Below are 26,851 nucleotides of genomic sequence, written 5' to 3'. Positions count from 1 at the left end.
TGTTAAATGAGGCCATGTCAGCACGGATGTAAGGGCTGAATTGGGTATTTTGCTGTTTGGAGTATTTATTTACATATGTAGTATATTATATTAGTTGATTGGCACTTGATGCTATTCAAAATTTTTAAGAGTTTCTGAATCTTTCTTAACAGAGTGATATGCAGCCAAATGTAAAAGAGAACGGGAGAGGAGAAATTGTCGAGGACTTAAGTGTAGTACTGATGTTGTAGGATTCTAGCAGCATCATAGATTCTCATACGCTCCTGCATCGTAGAGACCCCTGTATTTTGTCAGAAATACATTACCCAAGTGAGTCTGACCTCTACACACCAGTAAAAGGCTTTTTCCCCCGCCCCTTTTTCAGCTTCTTCCTCCTGCTCCTCCTCCTCTGTCTGTATCCCCTTCTCTTCCCCTTCCTCCCTCTTGCTTCAGAGTCGACTCCACTGTAGAAGCAGCATGGGGGGGCGGTGACATTTCTGGATGTGACAGACGTGTGCTTCTGCTGGTTCAGGCCCAGGTGTGTCCCCTAGGAATGCGAGGAAGGAGTTGAATTAAGCAAATGTTTACTTAAAAAGAAAAAGGAGTGAAAGAAAGATACAAGCTCATGTTAATTGGGAGGGTTTCAAGTATAAAAGAGCTAGAATGATGAATGTAAACATAAATGTTATGACACTTTGGAAAGGAAAATTTGGCCCGAGAAGAGGTTATAGAAGCAAATATTTTAGGAACTGTTGATTCTGAGACCGACACACTCATTGCCCAAGTAAGAATGAACATACCTTAAGTTTCACTGAGAAGAATTACAGATATGGTCAAAATTATAAGAAGCAATTCCAAGGTCATCTGACACCGGCCCCAGTAAAAACACTAGACTCCCCAGGAATCCCAGCCTTCCCATGGGGACCTGGTCTACTCTTCAGCCTCTCCTATGAACGGATGCAAGGATCTGTGGACCTTAAGTGGAAGGAAACCGATTTTTGTTTATCTTAAACCTCCTGTGCTGTGCTTTTGCATGCATTCATCTTATTTTTTCCATTATTCTTAACTTAGTCATCCAGAGTGCTGCTTAAAAGGAAAATTACCCTAAAACAGACCTGGCAAACAAACAAATCTATCACTGTCCAGGTTTCTGAATCTTTCTTAACACATTTCTTGTAAGAAGAGAAGGAGCTGTTTTCTTTAATATTGAAAAGGCATTCCCTGCCGCACTCCTCATCCACCTTGGCCCTCACGTTGAATGATTCTGTAGGATTCAGAGGGTTCTGACATTCAGAGAGCAGCAGCCAACTGTCAGAAACGGCAGGAGATGGCAGTAATGACCTCCACTTAAGGTCGCTGGTGCTTGAATGCGTGTGGCACTTTGGCGCTAGCTCGGCCACATCCTGCTGGCTGCGGAACTCGTGCCAGGTTTGCTCTGTGGGGCCAAGAGAATTCTGAGTGCAGTGACGAGAGGCTCGGAGCCTGAGCTCTGGGCGTGTACGATTTGTCCTTAAGGGATGATTCCTCCGCACTGGGCATGTCTGTGATTTTTCTGTTGGCAGGGACATGACGAGGTCAGTGAATGAGGTCTGATCCTTTAGCAGATAGATGACAGCTGTACTCTGCGTTCCTGCCACCTAGCTCCTAGTAGGTGCTTGGTTGTTGAAAGAAAGATCAGCTGAGCTACAGTCTCTGGCTGAGAACACTGTGAGGCTGTCTAATAAAATTAATATTGGCTTTGGATTTCAAAAGTGACCGTGTTGCTGGCACACATGTAAGCAATGAGGGAAATTTCTCCGGGGGTCATAGCATAAATGACTCAGTGACCGCCCAGCTTTGTTGATGTTTATTTGTGAAGAAGGATTAAATCTTTGCCTCTTTTTCCTTGCTTTATTCATGTATTGTTAAATAATAGAGGCTTTGGCTGTTTGTCTCTGCCCAGATCTGCCTGATGGAGGGCTGGATGACAGAGATACTTGAAAACCACTGTTAGTATGCTGCTGTTCTCTAGGCATTTCCCTACAACAGTTTAAGTACATTTCCTACCAACTAAAGTACAAATTCATCTGTTAATTAAAGCTATTTTTGTTGACTAGATCTTAATGCGCTTGAGGCCTGAGGGAATTGTACTTGGCGATCTTTTCTCTTGAAGATAAGATAGAAAACAGGAAACCTTGTCAGGTTTAGAAGGTAAAATACAAAACTGTCAGTTTTGTGATACCAAGGAACAGTCTTTTGAGAATCAACATTCCCTCTGGCTCATCTAGTTAATTCTCGGTGGTACAACATGGAGCGCCACGAGTGGCCTTGCTGGACACTTGATCTTATTTTATTTTATACCAAGTGCTTCTTAGGTTATTCTGCCTCATCTGTATTCCACAGGAGTTGGCATCATTAACCTCAGTGAAGAGTTTATTACAAGCCATTGTTAGAACTTGTTTTTGAATAATATTACTCCATTATTTAAATGAGACAAACTACCTATACCCAAACTGAATCAACAGACTTTAAAATGGTCCAGGATATGGAAGGACAAGGTTTGGGTGTATGATTGGGGCAGGTTTGTGTGTGCGTGGGGGGGTGGGGGGGGTGTACAGAATGAATTTTCCTTAAAATGAATTTGGTTTATAGAATTGCTTCCTTCTCAGTCAGATGTGAAATATGGTGAAGTACCATAAGCAATCATAAGTAATGGCTGTCTACACCATTCAGGGGCAACTCCCACAAGACACAGGCCACCCACTCTGTCCAGAGGCTCCAGCACTGAATCTGCTCCGGGTCTCAGATGTTTCAGAGGAAAGCGGGGTAGGCAGCAGCACAACTGGAGCTAGGCATTCGGATTTCCTCTATGGGCGTGGGTCAGCGGCAGCCCTGGCTTCTGCTTCCCGTCATCCTGCTGAGTTGGCTCTGGGAGAGAATTAGCAGGCCCCCAGCTTGGCATGTGTGGAAACCTGTCAGTAGCTGAGCGTTACAAGGATTATTTGTTAATGAGGTTGTGGGGACAAGCACTAGATATTGATGGTGATTTAATGTTGTGCTGTGTGGAGGGTGTTTTCCATAAAGGTGCCTTTTTGCTTTCCAGGTCTGCAGCAAGCTCTCCTCCCTGCCCCCACCTTTTAGTGGAACTTGAGACCCAAGAAGTAGGGCATTTTCAATCACATGTCTATGTTAGAGCCTGTTTTAGAGATTCTTAAAGTGTAAGTTATAGGTTAAATCATAGTTTGTGTACTTCAGTGCCAGGGACGTTTGTACTGAGAAAATATCAGCGATTCCCGTGAGGACCACAGAGGATCAAGGCAGTTATGTCTCACTGCTGAATTAAAATCCTAAAATAACAAATTCCTGTGGGATCTTGTGTGTGGGCTCCAGGAGCCCGGCGAGGCTTTAAAGTCAGAGCACCTTCAGGAGGGGCTCCAGGTCACAGTCCTCACTGTCTTTGAAACACTTCTATTTTTCCTTAAGGCGGCACCTGTGTTGGCCGGGGGTTCTGCTGACAGCAGGGCCGCGCGAGTACAGTCCCTTCCTGTGCGTCAGCACAATCCGAGGTTTCGGGGCCGCGGTGGCTGTGAGGATTCGGTCATGGAATGTAAGGAATTTTCAACAGGAAATGGATCTGGCTTTGAAATAGTTTCATCTGCTGCAGCCGCTTAACCTGCCCGCCTTCTGGGTGTCAGCACGAATTCCGGGATTTCATCTGGAATGTGTGTGTGGCGTCTCCCCCAGTTATGTGTTTGCTGCTGCTCGTGTACAGCCTGCTACTATTAATAACCATGTAAGCAGTGTTAGCAGGTTTTGGCAAATGCTCCATTTCGTCTGTGCCCAAGAACATACCGCTTTTATCGGCAATATAATTCCATTTCACTGTAGGTTTTTGGTGAGGATGCAGCCATGGAGTCAGCAGAAGTACAAGCTGTTTCCAGCGGGCTCATTTGTATTGTAGTTGTACTTACATGATTTATCTGCTTTTGAGTCTTCAGTAACAAGTACAGTATCAACGTCAGCTTTTAGATAGTGGTTTAAGCGAGAGTCAGAATAGCAGGCATATTATTGTATTGCTAAAGGCAGGCTTGTTTTGCCCTCCTCTGTGATTAACGTTCTCGGCCGTTGCTTATTGAAGACTTTCAACAGTGTTTGGAGTGAAGAACATGGAGGAGCCGAAGCACCAAGGGTGTTGTGAGGACAGCTGGGGAGCACTGGCTGAAGCGTGTGTACTGCCACAGTTAGTGTCTATCTTCTTATTTCCCAGGCTCTCAGACGGGACCCTGCCAGGAGACAAATGGCCTTTGAAGCTGTGCAAAGTACTGAGTGTGTGTGTGCATGTGCCGTTCTCTTATATTTAAACTGAAGGCATTTAGAGCATTCACTAAAGATTGAGTCTGCACCATCTTCTCTTGCCCATCCTTTACAAGTCGCGTTGAGTGCTGGCACACAGTAGACACTCAGTGAATCCTTGTCCAGCTGGCCCGGGGCTGACTGTGGAGGAGATGTGCCGTTTTGTGGGTGACGGAGTGAAAGGCGGGGTCACTGTGATGGAGGAAGGGACCCACTCCCCAAGGAAGTGTGACCAGGACTGTGGCACATTCTGCCCTGGCCAGTCTTCCACCCAGGACGGTGCTCTGATGGCTGGGCTTCATGGCGGCACTCCTGTGTGGCGACCCTGGTACTTGGTGCCTGAGATAGAGCATCTCATCGTGATATATTAAACTGGTTAGAAGTAGAAGAAATTTGGTGTTGAAACAAAGGAGAATTTTTAATCCAATATTTTATCCTGAAATTACCTGATAAACTATAATGAGAGCTGCTTGCCTTGTGATACGGCGGCTGGTTCTCTGCGGAGCTCCCCGGGGAGCTGTGTGACCTGACCACTCAGCTGGGAGATTGTCAGGCTCCACAGGAATATATTTCACGTCCTTGAACATCTAAAGAACAGATTCTCAAGGAATTTCACCATTTTCTGACACTCCACACAGACCTGTCTCTCAGATGGTTGTTTTTTAGGAATGGTGATGGAGATATCTTCACAGTTACCCTGAGGGGGTCTTCCTTGGTGATTGATTCAGGATTACTCATCTTGGTTTTGTTTGCTTGATGTGAGTAGCATAAAACATTTATCTTTCTGTTCTGACAATAAAAATAGTGGTCGGTGTGAAATACTCAATGGGCTTGTGAAGCATTGAATAATAGGGAAATAGTATTTGGCATGTGGCAAACTCCTAGAAAAGTGGTTAATTCTGGATTTATCTGTACTCCTCAGTGCTTCTAGGGGTGAGTTTAGTGGGAGAGGTGATGTTTGAAAGAAAAGGTACAAATTTGTGTATGGTGGACGAGATGAGATGATGGAGCACAAATGAGTCTCAAAATAATTACTCTGAGTGAAATAAGCCAGATAAAAAAAAGTGCACACATACTCTATGATTTATTTTATATAAAGTTATAGAAAAAGTGCAGAGTGAGCTATAGTGAGAAAAAGTGGATCAGTGACCGTGAGAGAGGCTGGGGGTGAGGGGGGGTGCAGAAAGGAGGGGTTGCAGGTGGCCGAGAGACTCCTGGTGGGTGGATGTGTTCATTCTGGGGATGGTGGTGATACTTTTCCAGCTGCATACATATGTCAGATTGTACTAAACTGTACACTTTAAATATTGGAGTTTATAGTGTGTTAATTATACCTCAATAAAGCTGTTAGAAAAAATAGAATACTTACCATATTATAATCAAGTAATTAATTGTTTAGCATATGTCTCTTATACTGCACTGTAAGCTCAAGAAGACAGGCTCTCTCCGTTCTTATTTTATCTGTGTTCTCAGTGCCTAACCCTGTGTGCGGTACCTAAGTACTCATTGCAGTGTGATGAATGAAGAAATGGCCATGTTATTTAGCTAAACCACAGACAGCTGCTGTTTACGGAGCATTTGCTATGTGCCAGGTACTGTATGCCACAGATACAGTATTTTATTCTTCTTTACAACCTGTGTTTTAAGAGAGACAATCTTGATATCCCCATTTCCTAGACGAGGAAACAGAGCTTAAACAGTTAAGTAACATGCCCCAGACCACTGGCTACTAGGAGGGAGAAAGCGGAAATCAAGGCTGTCTGATTGAAAGTCTGTGCTAGCCTCTGCACACGGCCCTTTGGCATTTCTTCATGGTTTATGTGGGAGCTCAGTCAACATTTAAAAACGAATGAATTTAACTCTAATTGTGTATGTGTATGTGTGTGTGTGTGTGTGTGTGTGTGTGTGTGTTTTACATTTAAAAAATGAATGCGTGAACCCAGTAAGGTCGTCTTGGTAGAAGTCCTTGGCCTTCTGTTTATCATCCCAGTAGTAGGAGAGCAAGGCTGTCACCCAGAACTCTGAGTCGGGGGTGTGGCCGCAGAAGGAGACAGCCCGGGGCGTGGCTTTCTGCTGGCAGCTCTGGCTGCTCTGGAGGCCTGGGGAACACCTCCACTGTCAGCCTGAGGTTCTTCCAGGAGTGGGAGGGCAACAGCGGATGTTGAAATTGTCTTTACACTTGTGTTATTTGGTGGGTTTCTCTAAAAGCTAGTTGTTTTTTGTAGGGCAACATGAAAATTCCAAAAAGGGATTATAAGAATTTGCATAGTAATATAACATGGTTGGAATACACATCTCTTCCCTTTTGGTTATAATACCAACTTGTAAGAATTGTAGAATACAAAGAATGGTTACATTTCTGAAAAAAAATATATATATATTTAGGTAATAGCATTAAACATTTAAAAAGCTGTTTTGGCCCTAACCGATTTGGCTCAGTGGATAGAGTGTCAGCTTGCAGACTGAAGGGTCACGGGTTTGATTCCAGTCAAGGGCAGATGCCTCCATCCCTGGCCCTGGTTGGGGCGCGTGGGGGAGGCAACTAATCGATGTGTCTCTCTCACATTGATCTCTCTCTCTTTCTCTCTGTCTCTTTCTTTCCTCTCTCTCCTTCCCTCCCCCTGGCCTTCCTCCCTTTCACTCTCTCTAAAAGTAAATGGAAAAATATCCTTCAGTGAGGATTAACAGCAACAACAAAATTTTAAAGCTGTTATAAGGTGAATTTATCTCTAGGTGTGTGTGTGTGGGTGTGTGTTTCATGTTAGTGCATTAAACTTAAAAACACTGCCAACCTTTTCTGAGTTTAGCTTGAAAGTAGTCGTTTCCAAACAGCGGTGCGCCCACAATCTGCTCTGTAGAGGCCACATTGGGGTGTATGCGGACGCTGTTTTCCCTGTAAGTGCTACTAAAAAATAACTAGGAATGCTGTATAGGGAAGGGGAATATACCACTGACTTCATTAGACTCATCATTCATTGACATTCTCTAATTTCTTTGTTTATTCATTAAGAATTATTTATGAAGATTACACCATGTGCCCAGGTCATGTTAGGCGTTGAAAGGTAAATGGGGAACGTTCATCAATGCCTTCTTCCTGAGTGGGATTGACCGCTGCCTCCTGCTGGTGGTGTTGCTTTTGGGAATATTAGGAATATCGGAATTGTTAATACCTCTACACTGGCCGACTTCAGAGATGTGGTGGGCATGGTTCCAGGCCACCTCAATAAAGCGAGTTACACAATACAGGAAGGCACACAACGTTTTTGGTTCCAGAGTGCACATAAAAAGTCATACTGTGGTCTATTAATTGTACAGTAGCATTAGACATAAAAAAAACAATGTACGTACCTTAATTTAAAAATACACTATTCTGAAAACTGCTAGCCATCCATCATCAGAGCCTTCGGCGAGTCATCATCTTTTTGCTGGTGGAGGGACTTACCTTCACGTTTTAAAAGGTGCGGTATCTGCAAAGGCCAGCATGGTGAGTACAGCAGCACGAGGTCACCTGTGTACTGTCAGCTCTGCCACAGTGACAGGCCATCAGGTGCCGCTGCTTGACCTCACTGCCCACACTTCTCATTTTATAAAGTGGGCATAGTACCTGCTTCTCCATGTGAATTTTATGACAAATGATGTACTTTAGGGAGTTATAAAAATACATAAGATATAAGAAAAATTCAGTGAGCAACCCACTTTCTGAGTTTGTGCATTGTTGAGTATGAGAGAGAGAGAGAACAGAGAGAGGAGGGGTGGGGTGGGAGAGAGATTTGAAGTTGAACTAAATCTATTTAAATTTCTGGGTACTTGCTTGTAACTTGATTTCTCTTGAGATGAGTCTTGAGATAGTTATTTTCCTGTCTTTGTGTTCTGAAAGTTCTGGGTTTTGATAACTCTGATTAGTATAATTCTAGCAAATTAAACTTCTCCACGATGTGCAGGAGTGTTTTTGTTCCAGTAGAAGGGAAATGGGCAGGGCCAGGATTTATTTTAATGGCATAGGTGGGTACATTAGAGATGTTTAGGGAAATCCCCTCTACAGTGTTTGGTGAATTAAATGAATGCATAGTATCTTATAATTAAGCTAATGATCACTAATTGGCGCAGAGTCCTTCTTTGTAATGATACTGAGGAACGCTCTGGAGACTGTTGGTTATCCTTAATTTCAGTGCTAATTCTAAACTTCCAGCCATTGCGGTCCTAGAGTTTCCAGGGACATTTCTTAGGCACATAAACTTGCTTTTTCTCATGACCTCCCACTGCCATTTCGGGTTGAGTTTATTTTATACTGTAATTATCTGGCCACTTGCAAATCCCTTCAAGGCAAAGACTACGCCACATTGAAGCTTGTGCCTCCAGTCCTTTGATCAGGGCACAGTCAGCTGTAGAGATCGTTGGCTCACTTAGCAGAACCAAGGCTCAGCCTCAGGCATTCTCCGTCCTCCCCCTCCCCCTGCTTCATCCACTTGATTTCCAAGTCTTGAGAATCAGGGTTGTATGGTCCCCAACTGCAGGCTGATCCAAGCTTGAATCTATCTCTCTTACCAGCTACGTGCCCTAGGGTAAGTTACACAAGATCTGTCCTTAGTTTCCTAACTTAAACACGTGAATGATCATGTTTAATTTATAGAACTATGAAGAATAATTAAAATAATGACTACCAAAAAGTAGCTTAGTGGTTAAAGCGTCGGCCCATGCAATGAAGAGTCTCCAGTTTGATTCCATGTCAGGGGCACGTACCTCAGTTGAAGGCTTAATCCCCAGCCCTGGTCAGGTGTGTGTGGGAGAAAGCCAGTTGATATGTCTCTCTCTTATTGCTTCCCCCCGCTTTCTTCCACTGTCTCTAAAAATCAATGGAAAAAATAACCTTGGGTGAGGATTAGCACACACAAAAAAAAAGATTGGCACATAGTAGGACTATGATGTTAGCTGTGGGCTTGTTATAGATGCTCTTTATTATGTTGAGGTATGTTCCCTCTCTATCCACTTTTTGGAGAATTTTTATAAATGGATATTGAATTTTTAAGTGGTTTTTTTTCTGCATCTATTGAGCTGATCATATGCTTTTTTTCCTTCATTTTGTTAATGCGTTCTATCATGTTGATTGATTTGCGGATGTTGAACCTGTTCCCAGTCCTAATCTTGGAATTGTACTGCCTTTGGCCAACCACAAACTGGAAGAGAGAAGGGACAGAGCTTATGAGAGGAGACTGTACTCTGCCTAGCTCAGCCTTGGGCAAACTACAGCCCGCGGGCCGGATCCGGCCCGTTTTAAATGAATAAAACAAACAAACAAAAAGACCGTACCCTTTTATGTAATGATGTTTACTTTGAATTTATATCAGTTCACACAAACACTCCATCCATGCTTTTGTTCCGGCCCTCCGGTCCAGTTTAAGAACCCATTGTGGCCCTCGAGTCAGAAAGTTTGCCCACCCCTGGCCTAGCTACATGGAAGTAAGTCTCTCAAGAGCCTAGGCCTTGCCTGCCTCTGCTTACTACAGGAAGTCAGGAAGCAAGAAGGTCAAGGGCGTGCTGAAGTAGGTGCTGGCCCTTAACACTCAGTGATCCTGCCCTCATTTAAGCCTCGGTTCCTTCGATGCTCCTGTCATGAAAGGTTAAAAAAGCCTTCTTCAGGAGGAGTTGCATGGTAGCTGGGAAGGCAGTGGGCAAAGGTGAATGTCACAGAGAAAATGAGACAGAAGTTCCGTCCTTCCTACACTGTTACATGACCTGAGGTAATTGATCATGTTTGTGATTTTCCCTTTACTTGAAATTTACGCATTCAACCTTAGGTTGCCTTCCCCATTTGCACTTTATTCCTTTCCCTACCAGCCCAAAGCAGTTTTTAAGTTACTTGTATAAATTATGACAAATATACCTTCCATCTTTGATTGTAGCTTTTCTTACATTTTCGTAAGCTCAGTCAGCGTCTGTTCAATGCCTGCTGCCTATCAAGTGCTGTCCTCGACGCTGACGGTAGACAGTGCAAGGCTTGATTTTCAGACCTTGAAAAAATTAAAGTCTGCAAACGTAGAAACAACACCACAGGGACTTGGTTATTTGGCAAAAAAGTCAAGTGAGTGATGAGGCTAAAAAATGACCCCTGGCCGACTTCCTGTGGCCATGGTGCCCCACACTAGAGAGCTTGGACTTCATCTTAGAAGACGAGAACCCACTGAAGGGTCCTAACCAGAAGTGGGCCCCGGTCAGAACTGCATTTTAAGAAGATAAATCTGGGGCTTTTGTCGAAGATGGATGCAAAGAAGGCCATCTTGGAGGAAGGGAGACAAAGACAGACTGTATCAAAGATCTAAAGGAAACGGGGCCACACTGGGCAGGGGCAGTAAGGACCAGTCTATGCAGTGGTCTGAGGACCAGAAAGCAGACAAAGCAGCATGATTCAAGGTGACTTTCACTTTTTTGCTTGTTTGTTTGAATGGATGCTGCTGAGAAAGGAAACGTGCAGCAGGGTTGTGAGGGAAAGTGATGATTGATAGTGTCTTCTTTCCTGGATTGTAAGTTTCTTGAGAATAGGGTCCCCGCATTTGTCCATTGGTCTGTGCATCCATCCATTCATCTGTCTGTCCAACATTTATTGGGGACATACTGTGTGTCAAATGGTGGACCAAAAATCTTGTGTAGTTAGTGTGTGAGAATGTGTTTTTGTTCAACTGTATCTGTTTATCCTCACCATAGCCGATGGTACATGTCTAGCAATATTTGTTGAATGAATTATGTGAAATGTTCCCTGAAGATTGTGTTCCCTAAGAAAAAAGCCTTACAATGAGTAGACTTGCTATTGCCTTTATCTTCCCCGCCCTCCACCCCCACCCATCACGCACACATATATTTACAGGGAAATATGGACAAGATGAGGCTTACTGTCTGTGCATGTCAGAATCCCTTTCACTCTCATGGCACATTGAGTAGTTATTGAACTTTGACTTGTGAGCTCATACACAACATTGCAAAGAGTTGATTCACAAAGGGTGGCATATATAACATAACTTGCGATTCACTAGCTGAACAAATTGTCTATGTTATAGAATTAAACTTAAGTGTAAATAATGACACGTGGCTATCCCATTTAGACTTGAGTAAAGTTAAAACTTCCATTCTTCAGCTGCACTGTCAGTTATCAAAGCTCAGGGCCTGCATGTCCCCAGCGGCTTCTGTGTTGGACACTGCGGTGTGGACACTCCCGTCGTCACAGAGGCTCAGGGCCTGCATGTCCCCAGCGGACACTGCGGTGTGGACACCCCCCGTCACAGAGGCTCAGGGCCTGCATGTCCCCAGCAGACACTGCGGTGTGGACACCCCCGTCACAGAGGCTCAGGGCCTGCATGTCCCCAGCAGACACTGCGGTGTGGACACCCCCATCACAGAGGCTCAGGGCCTGCATGTCCCCAGCGGCTTCTGTGTTGGACACTGTGGTGTGGACACCCCCGTCACAGAGGCTCAGGGCCTGCATGTCCCCAGCGGCTTCTGCGTTGGACACTGCGGTGTGGACACTCCCGTCGTCACAGAGCTCTGCTGTTGGAATAGTTTAGCGTGGGTTCAAAGCAGAGAGTGGAGCTAGACTGCTCGGCCTTGAAATTTGGCTGTGCCGGGCACTACCTGAATGAAACTTACCTCTGTCTTGACTACAGGGTGGGGATAACAGTAATGCCTATTTCATATGGTAGTTACAAGACTAAACTAGTTAATTTGTGTAAGATACTGAGAACAGTGTCCAGCACAAATGCTATGTGTTTGCCGCCGCCGCCACCACCACCACCACCACCACCATCACCATCTCCTGTCTTCTTATTAAAAAACACATGATCCTTAATATGCGAGAGAAATGAATTCTTTGTGTACTCTCTAGTGTTTTTTCCTGGAGATGAGCTCTTAGGGGGCTTCTAGGGGGAAATGTTTTCTCTCTTTTAGCCAGCACTCTACACAGCCTGTGACAGTTAAATGAAAATGTCAGTACACATGTCTTAGAGGTTGCTTTGGAGACCATTCCATCTAAATCACCCATTCATCCCTCCACACGCGTGCAGGGATTGCTTCTTACGTGCAGGGCAGCCTGGCTGCGTGAGCTGGGCCTCAGGAGCACCCCTGGTGCTGGAAGGTCCTGCCCAGGGGACGGCCGCCCCCTCTGACCACAGCACAGGCTTCCTTCACTGTGTGTGAGGCTGGCGCTGAGCTGTGCACCGAATACCCCTCTATAGATTTGTACCCTTCCGATAGTTTGTATGCATTATAGTTTTTGATCTCCTAAGGCAGCGGCCTTTTATCACTGCATATGCACCATTTGTTGGTGTCAGTGAGGATTGCTGATGTAAAGCAGTCCATGACTTTTGGGAATGTTAATAAGCCTCTTAAGTATTTCTTCAATTAGATTCCCCGACCTGCTGCCTAGAGGTTGAATTCATTATCTGAGGAGGCTTCTGTGGTCTTTCCCACCCTCTGTCTGCCCCTCTCCGGGCCTTCTCCCTGGAGCGGAGGCAGCACCGGACGCCTGTCCAGACTCCAGAGGGGCTTTCGCGCCCGAGGTTTTACTTTGCGATTGTGTCCACTTTTTACTTAAACAGTGTTTGCATATCCAGTGTTTGAAAGATTAATAACTTGTTTTACTTCTGTGGAGAGCCGCTTCTTTCTGCCGCGAGCACCAGGGTCAGAATGTGCATGTTATTTGCATAAAGTGGGAAGTGTTTTCTTTTAGGTCTTATTGGAGTGAATTCCAAGACTATTGTCCCCTGGTTTCTGCCTCACTGATGCGGGGCGGGGCCTGTAGGTCAGCCTGCGGAGGGCAGAGAGGCCGCTGTGTGTGATGCTGCCTGTGAGCCCTGCCTGGGACTCCCAGTGGACGGAGACTCGCCCGGGGTCCCTCCTGCTATCAACCACCGACCTGCTGTGAGATTCTTCCCCTGTCAGAGTTGTAGTTTCCCTTGCAGATAGTAGATCACGTGATTTAGAGCTTGCAGCCTCGTTGTTCATCAGTTTCTGTGGCAGAAAAGTAATGAAGAAGGAGGAGGAGAAGGGCCAGGACTGGGCGGGCGGGCAGGACATGCAGACATGGTGGACTTGGACGGCTTCCCGTTTTTTGAAGTCCTGGATAATTTTAAAAGTATTCGCTTTTACTTTCGTTTGTTTCGTCGCTTGCAGCCACGTCTATCTGGCAACCTTTCTAAAATGTCATGATGTAATTATTTTAACAGGCACTGTATGCTCCTTTATTTGGGGGGTATTAACCTTTCTAAACAAAAGGAATGTTAATATACACTGGAGACACAACTAATGGGATTTCATTTTTCTTGTTAGGCAAGAAGCTTGATTTTTTTTTTTTTTAACTTCTTGTAAAAGAATGCGGCAAGTGAAATAATTGCCTTAAGCTAATCCACGATAGCAATTTTAAACGTGACTTTCCAGATCACTTTTATATGGCTTAGAAAGAATAATGTGATTTTCTTGTTTTTGTTTGCTTTAGCTAAATGGTGTTGAAGGATGATATGAATTCAATGAATTCAACACAAAGCAAATGCTAATTGCTAATGCGCCGAGTTGAGTTCTTTTAAGGCATGAAATATAGTGTTTAATTCATAAGCATTGTTTAATTTTATATAGATTTAGTTAATTTTTTGAAAGTTTGAATAGGACAAACTCAGAACAAATTAGCCAGCTCGCCATTTCCTTAATCACTGTTTGATGTTTAAATATATATGACCTGAATCTGCTGTCCTTTTTATAAAATGGTGGTGGGCACAGGCAGGAAGGTGGAGGGTCCTGCCTCATCCTCTGCCTTCTTCCCTCTCTTCCTCTTTCTTCCCTTGCTTTCTGAGTGATGATCTAGGAGCCATTCCCATGCACTTCGTGAGTCACCTTTGACCAGTAGCATGCATTTCCATGGATGGCTGTCTGAGATGGTTAAGGAAACTAATTGGGCCAGGCGGGTGTCAGGCCCATGACTTTGGCCTTGCTATTAAGGACCCTCAGTCACTGAACTGCCCAGCCTCAGAGTTCTACACACATGTAGAGACGGAATGGAATGTGCATCGCTAGTCTCTGTGCTGAGGGGAGACCGGGAACACGGGTGGGGAGGGGAGGCGGGGGGACGCTGTGGAATTGAACTGTGCTCTCTGCAGCCGGGAGCAGCTCCCGTTCAGCCACAGAGATGACAAGCTTCTGCTACTTTGGATTAGTGAGACAGCGGAATGGTTCCCTCTCCTTCCAGGCAAAAAGACCAGCAGAACCTTCCCGTGGAATGCAAATGCCAGTTTCATTTGGTGACTTTCAGATCTGAAATATGTGCGGGAACCGGACTCGTGCGGCAGGCAGCGGAGGCCGGGGCGGCTGCTTCCAAGTCGCTCATCATTACTTCATGGCTTCCGGTTGTCTGCACTCAGACCCCAAACCGCCCATTGTTTGGAGACCAGAATTGGTTGGGTTGTCAAGCCGTTTTTCAAAGACAAATCTTACTATTTTTATGGGTAGAATTACTTTCCTGCAATAAAGAAGAGAGCTTTAATAAAGAGAATCTTGCATATGAAATGTAATCTAGATACATATTCAGAACTATTGGTTTATATTTTAGTCTTGATGTTTAAAGGATCTCTTCTGACACCTTGCTTTATCTGCATTAAATTCAATCTGTTTTACTAGGATACAGCGAAGTTTTTGTTCCTCACGTTGAACTTAGGAGTGATCCGATAGTTAACAAATTCGTACGGAGGAAATGCAATGTAGCCCCGTGGTGCGTGAAGGGAGGCGTGAAGGGAGGCGAGTGGGAGGCAGAGCTGACTGCGGATCTGTCTGACTCAGGCTCTGATTTGAGCACCAGGTTTCCTTTGTGATAGTAAAATGTCACATTAGCATGTCCCTTTCATAATCTAATAGGCTGCCAGTGGCAGGAAATACATGCACCGAGTGGGGCTCAGGGCTCTCAGCCTTCACCGGCCCGTGACCCTGCCCGGTGTCGTTAGATTGCCCAGATGACCCTCCTGTCATATATTTTTAATTGTAAAGCACTTGAAAGTAATCATGTTTTATTTCTTTTTAAGTAAGCACCTCCAGAGCAGTGGTGAGCAGCCTGCTCACGGCACTTATCCACTCTTGAAGAAAATTAAAGATGGGAAAGGCCTTGAGTCTCAGTGGCAGCGAAGCCATCTACATGGGGCGGGGGCGGGGGAGGAGGCTGTGGAAACTTCTCACACCTCTTGCCTGCGCCCTTGGTGGACAGAACAAAGTCAGTGCATCCTGTGTGATTACTGCGCATCTGCAAGGGGCTGTAACCCAAGATTCAAGCACCGCAGGGAAGCGGAGGTTTTCTACGGTTTGTATGGTAACTGAGTGCCTTTCATTTGAACTACACTGAGCTCATCTTTCGGAGAATTGGAACCTGCCTCTGAACTAATTATGATTTACAGAAATTGATAATTTGTCTTCTGCATGTGTCTACAGGAAGAAATCACTATTAAATTTGATTAACAAATGACAGATTTCGGCCCAGTAATTTACCATCTTCATTAGAAAACTTCCAATAGTAATTTTTTCACTCATATGAAGTCTCTCTGGTGAAGTTTCTCTGGAAATCACAGATATGTGCGGTGTCAGCGTGAGCGACCTCACCTTCACAACCCCCGTCGTGGTTCATCTCAATCCAAGCACAGCCAGAGTACTCACACTGATTCCCACGCTCCCTGCAGCAGCATCACGTGCAATCAACTCCTAAAAATGAATGCTCTGTGTTTTTAATACATTCCTGAAGAATTTCCTCAAAACATATAAAATTGTAGAAAAGAAAGCAGAGCATAATGTTAACCTTATTGTTCATGCACCACTTTGCCAAATGCATGTACTTCTTTCTGTTTAAACAGGCTGTAGTTGCGTGGAATGGACAGTAGTGCTGGGGAAAGCTGAGTCATAGTACATGATTGGCGTGGGCGATTCTGAAACCTGCCTCGGGTGTGCAGGACCGGATGTAAGACTGGTGTCGCATGTCAGGAAGGCATGGGCATTCAGCTTCCCTTCCGTGCTGGCATGGTGTGGTTTTAAAAGTATGAATGTACATGTTTTTATGCAGGCGACAGAAAGAATGTATTCTACTGAGCAGCCTAGTAGCATCGTCACAGCATTAAAAATGCCCTTTCCACTTTTCCTGGAGGAGAATCTTATCTTCCACATGTCGAAAAGGGAAGTTGAACTAGTAGCCTTTCAGAGGCCCAGAGGTAAAGGTTAATTTTATAATGCCATGAAATAAATGTGCTGTTATCTAAGTAACAGTTCACCAGAAAAGTCTGTGAGGTGGCTCCTTTCTGAGGCCGGCTTCCCGCGTGATGCCAGCATTAGAAGGGCCTGCCAAGCTGAGTGATGGGAGGTGCTAACAGCTCCAAATGCGAGAGGAAACAACATATTGCACACACCTGCTCTCGGCTGTCAGTCTCCTTAGGTTATGGCGGGGAGTGTGATGGGGAGGGTGGGGGAGACTGGGACAACGGGAAGCTCTGGGTGGTGAGGCTGGTGCCCCACAACAGTGTGGCTCAGCTGGTAGCCCTGCCGAGGGAGTCTGACTGTCACCTGTCACCGGGGCATAATCCTGGACCGTTGACTTGAGAATGCAAAGGCAGTGCAGATTGTTAACAGCAGTCTGTCCCGGGCAGTTGTGCTGGCCTTGGGGGTGTTTTATTCACCTCTGCTCTACCTTACTTCATTGGTGTTGCATTGCAAATGTGTATTTAGGTACTCCTTTTGTTGAGGTGCCCTCAATTTCATTCTATCTCTTTGACTTTTTAAATATACCAAAGGCATTTTTTCCTGACAATGTGTGGTGGTATTACTCTTTTTAAAGTAGGGCTTTATGAAACCTGACTAGGTAGAAGGGATTACTTTAGGGTTTGTTAGCAGTTGTTATTAGTAATGGTCACTATTATAGACTGTAATAATTTAACAATAAACAAAACAAAGCTTAGGAGCTGAGTTGTGGGACCAGCCCTCACAGGCATGGATTTGGGGGACTCTAGGGGGGAGTCCCTCTCCCTTTGGCCAAATCTAGGCCCCTCCCTGGCAGCTCCTACTCGTCCCAGAGGAGCCAGGGGGCATTGAGTTCCAGAAGCACGCTGGTCAGCTCTCCATCACCCCAATGGAAAAGAACCTTCGTGAGGTGTCTTTCAACAGTGGGTTCCTCACATTACTTAGCGTTGACTTTGCAGTGTCTATCAAATGTAACCCCTGTAGCTCAATCTGACTGGCTTTTTGTTTATTCTCATGCTGACATTCATTCGCAGTCCCTAAGCACATAACGTTGGAATACAAATCCAACCATGCCCTGGGCGGCAAGGCAAGTCAGTGTGGCTCCATGAAAAAGCTGACGGGATGATGCCCAGCCACGAGTGGGTACTTGAGAGGGGACTGTGTCTGTGGTGCCCTGTCCAGCAAACAGGGTCTCTGGGAAGGGGAACGTCTTCAGGCAATAGGATTCCCGTGAGCAGAAGGCACATCAGAGGTTGTCTGGTTCAGTGGTCAGTGGTGATGATGGACTGACTGACACCCTGCGAGTGGCCGGGTGCAGTGTGGGATGAAGAAAGGGCACCTGGAACCTAACGAAGATGGTTGCAGCTCATGGTTTCAGAGGGACGGGTCAGTGCATGGACTTTTTTCTTTTTAATTTAGAATTTTAAAAATCAAATTGAAATGCAAACAAACAAAATTGAGTGAAGAAATGCTGAACATCTGGGCGGTAAAGCAAGAGGACTCTCGGTCCCGGTGGGTAGAGAGCACCCCGGTGAAGCTCTGACAAGTGGCACTCCTGCCACTGGCCTCTGCCAACACGTGCTCCCTGGAGATGAACAGTGAAACAAACAGGATGTGAACACCGGCAGCTTAGCGCTTGCCAGCTCCGTGGTGGGACTGGCGGTAAAGCTAAAGATGACAGACAGCCTGACCAGGTCCCCACGCACCCGCAGGAGCACCGCACGGCATGAGGCGCCGGGCAGAGGGTGTGTACAAAGCTGGTGCTGAGCCCTGGAGGGCGGTGGGCCTCGCTGGGACATGCCAGGAGGACTGTGCTGCTCTGCAGGTGAACTTGCGGACTTCAGCTTTCCAGTCCCTCCCGTCAGACTCTCTTGACATTGCCCTTCCCTCGCTGAGCACTGGCGTTTTCAGAGCGGGAGAAACTCCCGCCCAATGTGTGTGTGAGGAGGGGTGTCTGCATTGCTGGCCTCTGGTTTTAGGGGTCTGGGCTCCTTGGACTAGGCCTGCCCTTGGTTTGATTTGTGGTTTCAGAAGAGCTTAGGAACCGAGCTGGGGAGGAGTCTAGTTCAGATTCTCCTGTTCTCTGGGCGAGTCTACAGCCGCGTCTTTGCCCCGAGTGAGGAGCCGAAGGCAGTGCGCCGCTGGGCCACCTCGGCCCTTCAGCCCGACTGCGCTGTTCTGGTCAGTTCCCGTTATTGGCATTTTGCCTACGACTTTGCTTGGTGAAAGAATTCCAACACTGAGAAATCCTTGCAAAGCTCCCATGCTGGAAGATTGTGAGAGACAGGCCTGATAAGGCAGATTTGGGCCTAACTGTAGAGGATCTCGGGCATCTCACAACGGAGAGTGTTAGTATTTTACCGTTTATGAAGCTGAAGTCCTGCAAGTTTACCCACAGGTGATGGGAACGCCGAGGAAGGCTGAGCCGCAGAGGCTTGCGTGGGAGTGTGGGTGAAGAGCGCCTGCGGGCGTCCGCGTGGCGTGCTGGCACGTGGTTTGCATCAGAGCAGCAGCCCCAGTCCTGGTAACTGTATGGAACCCGCCAGCGGCCGTGGCTCCCGGAGCCCTGTGCCTAGAGGGATCGTAAGTTAAGTCAGCGTCCAGTGGGGAGTGCTGTGATCAGGTAGTGAAAGAATAGGGGACAGCCCTAACCGGTTTGGCTCAGTAGCCAGAGCGTCGGCCTGTGGACTCAAGGGTCCCAGGTTCGATTCCGGTCAAGCGCATGTACCTTGGTTGTGGGCATATTCTCAGTAGGTGTGTGCAGGCGGCAGCTGATTGATGTTTCTCTCTCATTGATGTTTCTAACTCTCTATCCCTCTCCCTCTCTCTGTAAAAAATCAATAAAATATATTTTTAAAAAAAGAATAGGGGACAGTGGCACCTCTTCTGTGCATCAGTTGTCCCTGGCAGACAATCCCCAATGCATGCGGAGAGTCAGGATGCGGGTGAGTAAAGGCTGGCTGCCCTTTAAGCCTGGCTGACCTGATGTAGAAAAGCGCCAGCCAGGGGAGGAATAGCCAGTGAACAGAGATGAGGTACTGCAGTTGGGACTGAGATCGGAACCAGTGATTCGGACTGGAGTTGATCGATCTGCATAGATGTGATTGTTGATGGGCTCTTGCAGTTTGGATGGTGGTGGGGAGCAGGAGAGGACTGGGAAGGAAATTAGTAGGGACCAGCTTGAGTCAATATGTTTATATTGGCGCTGAACTCTGAACATGGACATTTTTACATATTGAGTCCAAGTGCAAGAAGTGCACTTGGCGATAATAAGCTTTTGGACGTAGTTGAGTGTTTAGGGTGCTGTACCTGGACATTTAAATTTCATCAAAACTCCATTGGACCTTTCTGTTTATTTTAAACTCTTACTTAAACTCTACCTTGTCTAATAATTGGCAAATTTTAGTGTTGACTTGAGCTAAACGTCTGCTTTGCTATCTTGAAGTTATATAGATTATGACGCCAAGAAGAAACTCAATCTGAACCTCTGTTAAACGAGGACTCGGGGTGGCTCGGGCTTTGCCTGCCATCACAGAGAATCAGTGGTGTGGCTGGGTCTGAGTCACGCTGTGCTTTTCCCTCTAAGTGCTTTTTCTGTTACTCCATGCTATCTTTTCTAGAACATGTATGTTAGAGATTTGAGCGTTATGTATAAAATAAAGGATAATTCATGTACATAATCTGATGGAATATTTTGGAGAAATAGAGATACTGGCAGGCCCCAGCTTTTTGCCCTTTTACATTTTGCTGCTTAATTCATATCTTCATAAATATATTTAAACCAGTCTTTGAATATTTAAGTCATTTCTAGTCATTTGTTGTTATGAATAGGAAAAGGCAGTATAAGTTAGCCTAGATTTAAACCCAAGGTTTACCCCTTCTTACCAGTGAGATCTTTGACCGGTTTCTTAGCCTTTGCATCCCAGTTTCCTTATCTGTGAAATGGGGAGGGTAGCGGAGCTTGCTTCATAGGTTGCTGTGAGGGATGGTGAGGGTGGATATGTAAAGTACTTAGGACAATCTTTGGTACGTGGCCAGCAGCTCTATATAATGAGAGCATAGGTTTTGGAGTCAGACTGGGTTCAACTTCTAGCTCTATCTTTTACTAGTAGTTTGACCTTGGACAATCAGATAATATCTACCTTTTGATAAGTGAGGTAATATAAAGTACTTCCACAGTGCTTGACTTAAAATAGGGACACAGTATGTGGTAATTTTTTATTATTACCAATATAATCGTAATTATGGATAATGCTATAATGAATATCCATATACATAAAACTCTGTGTGTCTTTGTGAGTGTTTCCTTGGGGGTAAATTGTTAAATGTGGAATTGCTGTGCTCCTCTAAAATGTGGGTTTTTTTATCCTTACCAAGGATGTTTACTGAGTTTTAGAGAGAGAGAGAGAGAGAGAGAGAGAGAGAGAGAGAGAGAAAGGGAAACATTGATCCCTTGCCTCCCTTATGCACCCTGACCGGGGACCGAACCTGCAATCTTTCTGTGTATGGGATGATGCTCAACCACCTAAGCCACCTTGCCAGGTCTAAAATGTCTTTAATTTTTTGAAAAAGGTCTGTAATGAAGCATTGTATATTTTGAAAATAACAAAGTTTTACTGAGCACATACTGGGCACAAGTTACCGATCTAAGCGTAGAAGGTTGTGGGAGAGTGAACAGTTCCTTGTCTGTAATGACCTTCTGTCTAGTGTGAGAATTAAGAGGTAAAACTAAATAACTGTAATAATTATGCAACAGGACATGTCTTTGAAAAGGGATAAAGTCCTGTGGAAACCCATCGATTGGGAAGGTGAATTCTGGCTGAGGTCAATCAGGAAAGGCTTCTCGGAAGAGATGACACACTCGGGTATTGATGATGCCAGCACTCTGATAGACGGAGATAGCGAGGTTATCCTCGGCACGTGGCCCTCCTGCCTTAGGAGCCGTGGGTTTAAGCACGTACACCAGCCAGGCTTTGGAGCTTATCTGCTCCTCCCCGCTCGCTGCACCTCCCCTGGATGCTCTTTACCTGCTGTCATCCGCCCGAGGACAGAGGCAGCCTGTGGACTTCCTGGTTTCTCCTAGAAACATGAGACCGCACCAGGCATTACTGAAGGCCGATCCGGGCCCCTGTGACCCGGGTCCTGTGATCCGGGCCGTGCAGTCCTAGGCTCTGCGAGGTGACTGTGATCTCATTTTGCTGAAGAAAAACGGATCCCCTGTTATCTTGCAAGGACCCTTTGGTACTTACTGTAGTTGCAATTCTTAGGGAAAGTTAATGCCGCTTCCATTGTTACTTATTTTCCAGTGACAGTTATGACAAATGGCCGGCATAATTTATTTTTGCTTTGTAGATGGGCGTAACTGGAGATGTTCTATATTAGATCTGCATTTTTTTATGAATTCATAAAATTTAGGCCTAGAACATTGGGTTAGATGTTAAAGCTTTTATGTTGATAAGCAGGAAGTAAATTGTACTCTGATCCAGTTTGTAGACTAATGTGCAACCCTATTTACTGAGTGTAAATGGTAATTCTGCATGGCTCGGAGAGCTAAGTTACATATATGAGAGCTGACAGTCATTTCTGCACGTTAGACTTGAACTCGAAAAGGTAAAGAAGTTCTGCTACTTCGTTCGTGTTCCACAAACAGTCAGAAACAGCTCAGAAAGGATTCTCACATCATTCTCTGCCTCACACTTAGCAGCAGTCTCCTGAATCCAGTGAGTCAGTGCTGGGAGACACGTAGGCTGCTTGTTTCCTTAACGCTTTCATGTGACAGATTTATCATTTTACATGTTATTTCTAGGTCAGCAGTTAGATTAATGTCTTATCTCCTCAGCAAAAGCACAGGGCTTCTTTGTAAACTTTGTTATCTCAAACTGAAAATTGCAAAACAAGGAACGTTCTAGATCTCTCATTCCTTGGTGGAGAGCTTTGTCTCTAGAGGTTGCCTTCTACTTAACTCTAACTGTTCTGCAGGTGGAGTAAATACCTGTTTAAGACTTTCAAATCTTACTAGTCAAAGCTAGTTGCCGTTCCTGATTGTTTACTGGCTTATTTTTTCTTTGCTATAGTCCAGCAGGAGGCCACTTACATTGATCAGAATATAAGTCTGTTCTGCTCACTAAAGACACCTAATGCCTGGCCATGGAAAAATACTCGAGAAATGTTTGTTGAAAAAAGAAAAGAAAGAAAGAAAGAAAGAAAGAAATGTTTGTTGAATGAGTAAACTGATTATGTCTCTGACCTAGGAGGTTAGAAATCTGGAAAGAACTTTACAAAATGCAGCTCTCTCTATCAGCCTGGTACCTTTGGGCATTTTCTTCTACTGGAGCTGGGACAGAGTTCAGGTTTTCTGAGGTATGATATGTCAGCAGTTCTCAAGTAGGCATGGGACCTCGTTAATGTTGTTTTTGAAATATATTACATTTCAGAGACTTCATACCAATACTAGAGGACGGATGCACGAAAGTCGTGTAAGAGTAGGCCCTCAAAGGCCCAGCTGCGTCTGGAAGGTCGTCTGGAAGGTCGTCTGGATGGTCTTTCAGCTGTTGGGTTGATTTCCATATTACGCTTTTATTATTATAGATTTTCTTTCATTTGCATGGACTAAAATTTTATTTTCCTGTGACTCTAAGACTGGGAAATTTGATTTTATTATACCACATGTATTATGATCTGACTTTTTTTCCTTGCTACAACCCACTCTAAAATCTAATACATTTCAGCAACTGCATAAGCCTCACCATTGAAAACTTGTTTTAGTATAGCCAATGCTAGCTGTTCGTCAGAGAGTTCCTAGGAGGAACACGTCATACAAGGGATTGTCAAAAAGGGTTTGCATCTCCTCACAGGAACAGTGAAGCTTGCATTTGTGACCAAAGATGATCAAAGACAGCACCCAGTGACATAAAAGCAGCAATGCAGCCATAAGTCTACATGTTTTTAATCTTAAGATCTGAATCTGCTCAAAAGCTTTTTTCAGTTATTGAAGGAGGAAGGCCTGGGCAGGGCAGACTTAGGGAGAGCCACGGTGAGGCAGCCGGTGCTGGCGCGCACTGCGACTCTAGGTCACACCGGTTCTACAGCCCTTGGCTAAGCTGAATCCCACCTCATAGCGTGGATGCCCTGGTTGGCATGGCAGAGCAGACCTGATGAACAGGCTGATTTTTTAATTTGATTTCAGGTAGTTTCGTGATCTTACAGGAAGCAGAATTAAAATTTAGAATACCTGGAGGATCAATACTTTCTCCTCTACTTCTTCTGAAGTAAAATATTCTAAATCTCAGTGGGCTTGAGAGGTAGCAGAATAAAGAGGGCTCAGTGCTGAGTCTGTGGTGGAAGCTTTGGTGCACATATTGTGTTATACATTGAAAGGAAACTCGTTCTCTAGTTGATGGCTAAGAGACTTGCCAAAACGAAAGTTGCCCTACTGATAACTAACTTTGGATCTAACACTCTTTTCTCCATTTCCTGTATTCCAATATTCGCTGCTGTATGACCATAGATCTTTAAATGTAAAACATGAAAACTAAATTCTGAAATAAGTCACATTTGTGAAGAGACAAAAGATAAGAGCGGCTTTTATGAAGTGAGTATGACAAAACTCCATGAAATTATGATTAGATCTGTTTGCTCTTTTGATCACAAGATTTTTAGATGGTAAGAAAGATGGAACGAACCTCAGAATAGAAGGTACAGGATCTTATAGCATATACAGCATTTGCTGTGTCCTTTCCCCAATTGATCGCTTTAATGCAGGAAAGATTGAGGGATCTGGACTTGGAGGGAAGCAGAGGGAGATGCGATGGCCTGATTTTAGGAGTGTTGAGCCGTGGCTGGAGCAGAGCAGGGGTGCCCGGGCCCTTTGCGCAGGCCGCGGAGACAGGGACTGCTGCAGTGTCGTTCCTGTGGGTAAGCACGGCCGTGGTCACTGGGAGCCGTCCAAGGGCTTAAGTGGTCATGAAGGTTAGGCTGAAGGATTATTAATATTTGTTTAAAAGGTGCTTGGCCTGCGTGGCTCAGTGGTTGAGCTTCAACCTGTGAACCAGGAGGTCATGGTTGGATTCCCAGTCAGGGCACATGCCTGGGTTGCGGGCTCGATCACCAGTGTAGAGTGTACAGGATCAATGATTCTCTTTCATTGTTAATGTTTCTTTCTCTCTCCCTCTCCTTTCCTCTCTGAAATCAATAAAAATATATTTTAAAAAATTATTTTAAAAGGCAATAAATTCAAGGTTAAATAGAGAGAGCACACCAGGGTGTGCCTAGATGTGAATAGTTCTTTAAATCTTTCTCCAAATGGTAATTTTTCTCAAATTTGAGACATAAGCACTATGTAATTTTATGTTAGATGAATATTTAAACAATTTAAATGAATTTATTGCATCCCAGCTCTACTACTACTTACTAGCTGTGCCTACTAGCTGTGCAACCTTAGGTAATTATTTGAATTTCTCTGTGACTTAATTTTCTCATATAAAGTACAGTCAGTAATGGTTCCTACCTCTTAGGATTTTTGTGAGTGTTCAATGAGTTAAAATATGTCAAGAATTGTGTCTAGCTAATAGTAACACGGTACATGTATTAGCCATGGGGGTGGTGGTGGTGGTGGTGAATGTGGTGGTGTCAGTGGTGACAGTGGTGACGGTGGTGAGGTGGTGGGGATGGCGGTGGTGATGTATTCCTTCTCCTTCTTCTCCTGTTCCTCCTCCCTCGCCCTTTAGCATTTGAATTGAGCTTTCTCTCAATTTAGTCTTTCGCTGTGTCAGAAAAACCAATCTTGTAGACCAGTATTTTATAACCCAAGATATTACAATCCACTCAGGGCCGATCAGTATGCTGCCAGCTTTGTACTTAGGTTCTTCCCAACCAGTCTCTTGGAAGCAAGACTTACAAATCCAACCTCAGTTCAGTGGTGGCCATTGTTTATCTCTGGCTATCTCTAAGGTGATTTATTACTAGAAGCACTGCTCTGATTCTCATATATTAGAACATGTTTGTCTATTATCAGTTCCTTAAGAAATGGACTTTCAATAAATCATTATCACAGTGCCATGGACTATTAAGTCAACATTTGTGGGCCTCTAATTCATGTATAGTGTTGTGATAGAAGTTGTGGGCAATACAAAGAGGGCAAAAAAATTACACCTTAGTTGCAAACATACAAGGAAAGTTCAGAAAAGTTAAGAAAGAACGTAGTGTCGAGCCCAGGGAAGCTCAAGTAAGGAAGAGCACCCGCCTGCAGTCTTGGGCAAATGTTGCTGGGCTAAGCGGGTCTCAGCACTCTGGTTGCCAGATCCGCCGAGATGACTGTCAGTTGAAACTCGATTGTGAGCCAGCAAGCAAGGACACACTGCGGGTGGCTCCCAGAGCAGTGCGTCCCAAGCAAAGGTCTGGGTTCATCTTTATTCAGGGAAATTGTGCATAAGCATGGAAGTGAGCTTTATCACATACAGGTGGGACATTCCTGCACATGCACACTTAGAAACATGCTGCCCTAGCCAGTTTGACTCAGTGGATAGAGGGTCGGCCTGCAGACTGAAGGGTCCCAGGTTCGATCCTGGTCAGGGGCACATGCTTGCTCCCCAGGGTGAGGTGTGCAGGAGGCAGCCAGTCAGTGTAGACTCCTGCAGGCCGCTGTGGGCAGCCACCGGTGGTTTGAGCTGGATTAGCCCTCTGCTTGTCCCTGTAAAGGCAGGTCTGGCACTCATCAGTGTCAGGAAGGCATCAGTATGGAGGAAAGTTTAAATCTCAGCCCTTCTGTTAAACTCTGAGTGACTCACAGGTTGATTAGAAAAGCACATCTTATAATTAGGGCGATCTGAGTGGATTTATAGGTTAATCTAAGCAGTTATGAATTCTAAATAAAAGTTAATGTTAGGCTGCCTGCAAAATTGTGTCTGTGTGTACATACGTACATAAGACATATAGATTAGTTACAGGAAGACTTCACAGAAGTGTAGAAGGCAGAACCTCAGTAGGCAGAGGAGAGGTGCAGGTCGAATGGTAGAGGAAGGCTGTGTCTGGTGCATTCCACGGCTACTAGTTTTACTGGAAAAGACTCTGTTGAGGAAAATGGAATGGCAGGTTGGTAAGCTAGGCAGATACACAGTTATATGGAGAGAATGGAAGTTGCGTTAACTGTGAGACTCAATGTCTACAGCACATCAAGTAAACACTTGCATTAAGCGTCGTCGATTCTACCAGCTGAATTTCAACTGGAACGTAACTAACTGGAGAACATGGGGCTCTTGTTGCTGGTGCCTGTCAGAGCTGCTGGCCCTGGAAACCCCCGAGAGAG

At 45.1% G+C, this 26,851-nt stretch overlaps 1 protein-coding gene across 8 annotated transcripts in view; it reads left to right on the top strand.

Moving 5' to 3' along the window:
• The window catches only part of CADM1 (cell adhesion molecule 1), a 357,922-nt gene that overhangs the window by 161,176 nt on the left and 169,895 nt on the right, over positions 1-26,851 (top strand). The window lies entirely within an intron of this gene.

This window comes from Myotis nattereri, assembly GCF_964212035.1.
Source record: "Myotis nattereri genome assembly, chromosome: 9".
NCBI lineage: Eukaryota > Metazoa > Chordata > Mammalia > Chiroptera > Vespertilionidae > Myotis > Myotis nattereri.
The sequence above is the reverse complement of the archived record's forward strand: the minus strand, read 5'-3'. Positions and strand labels throughout refer to the sequence as shown.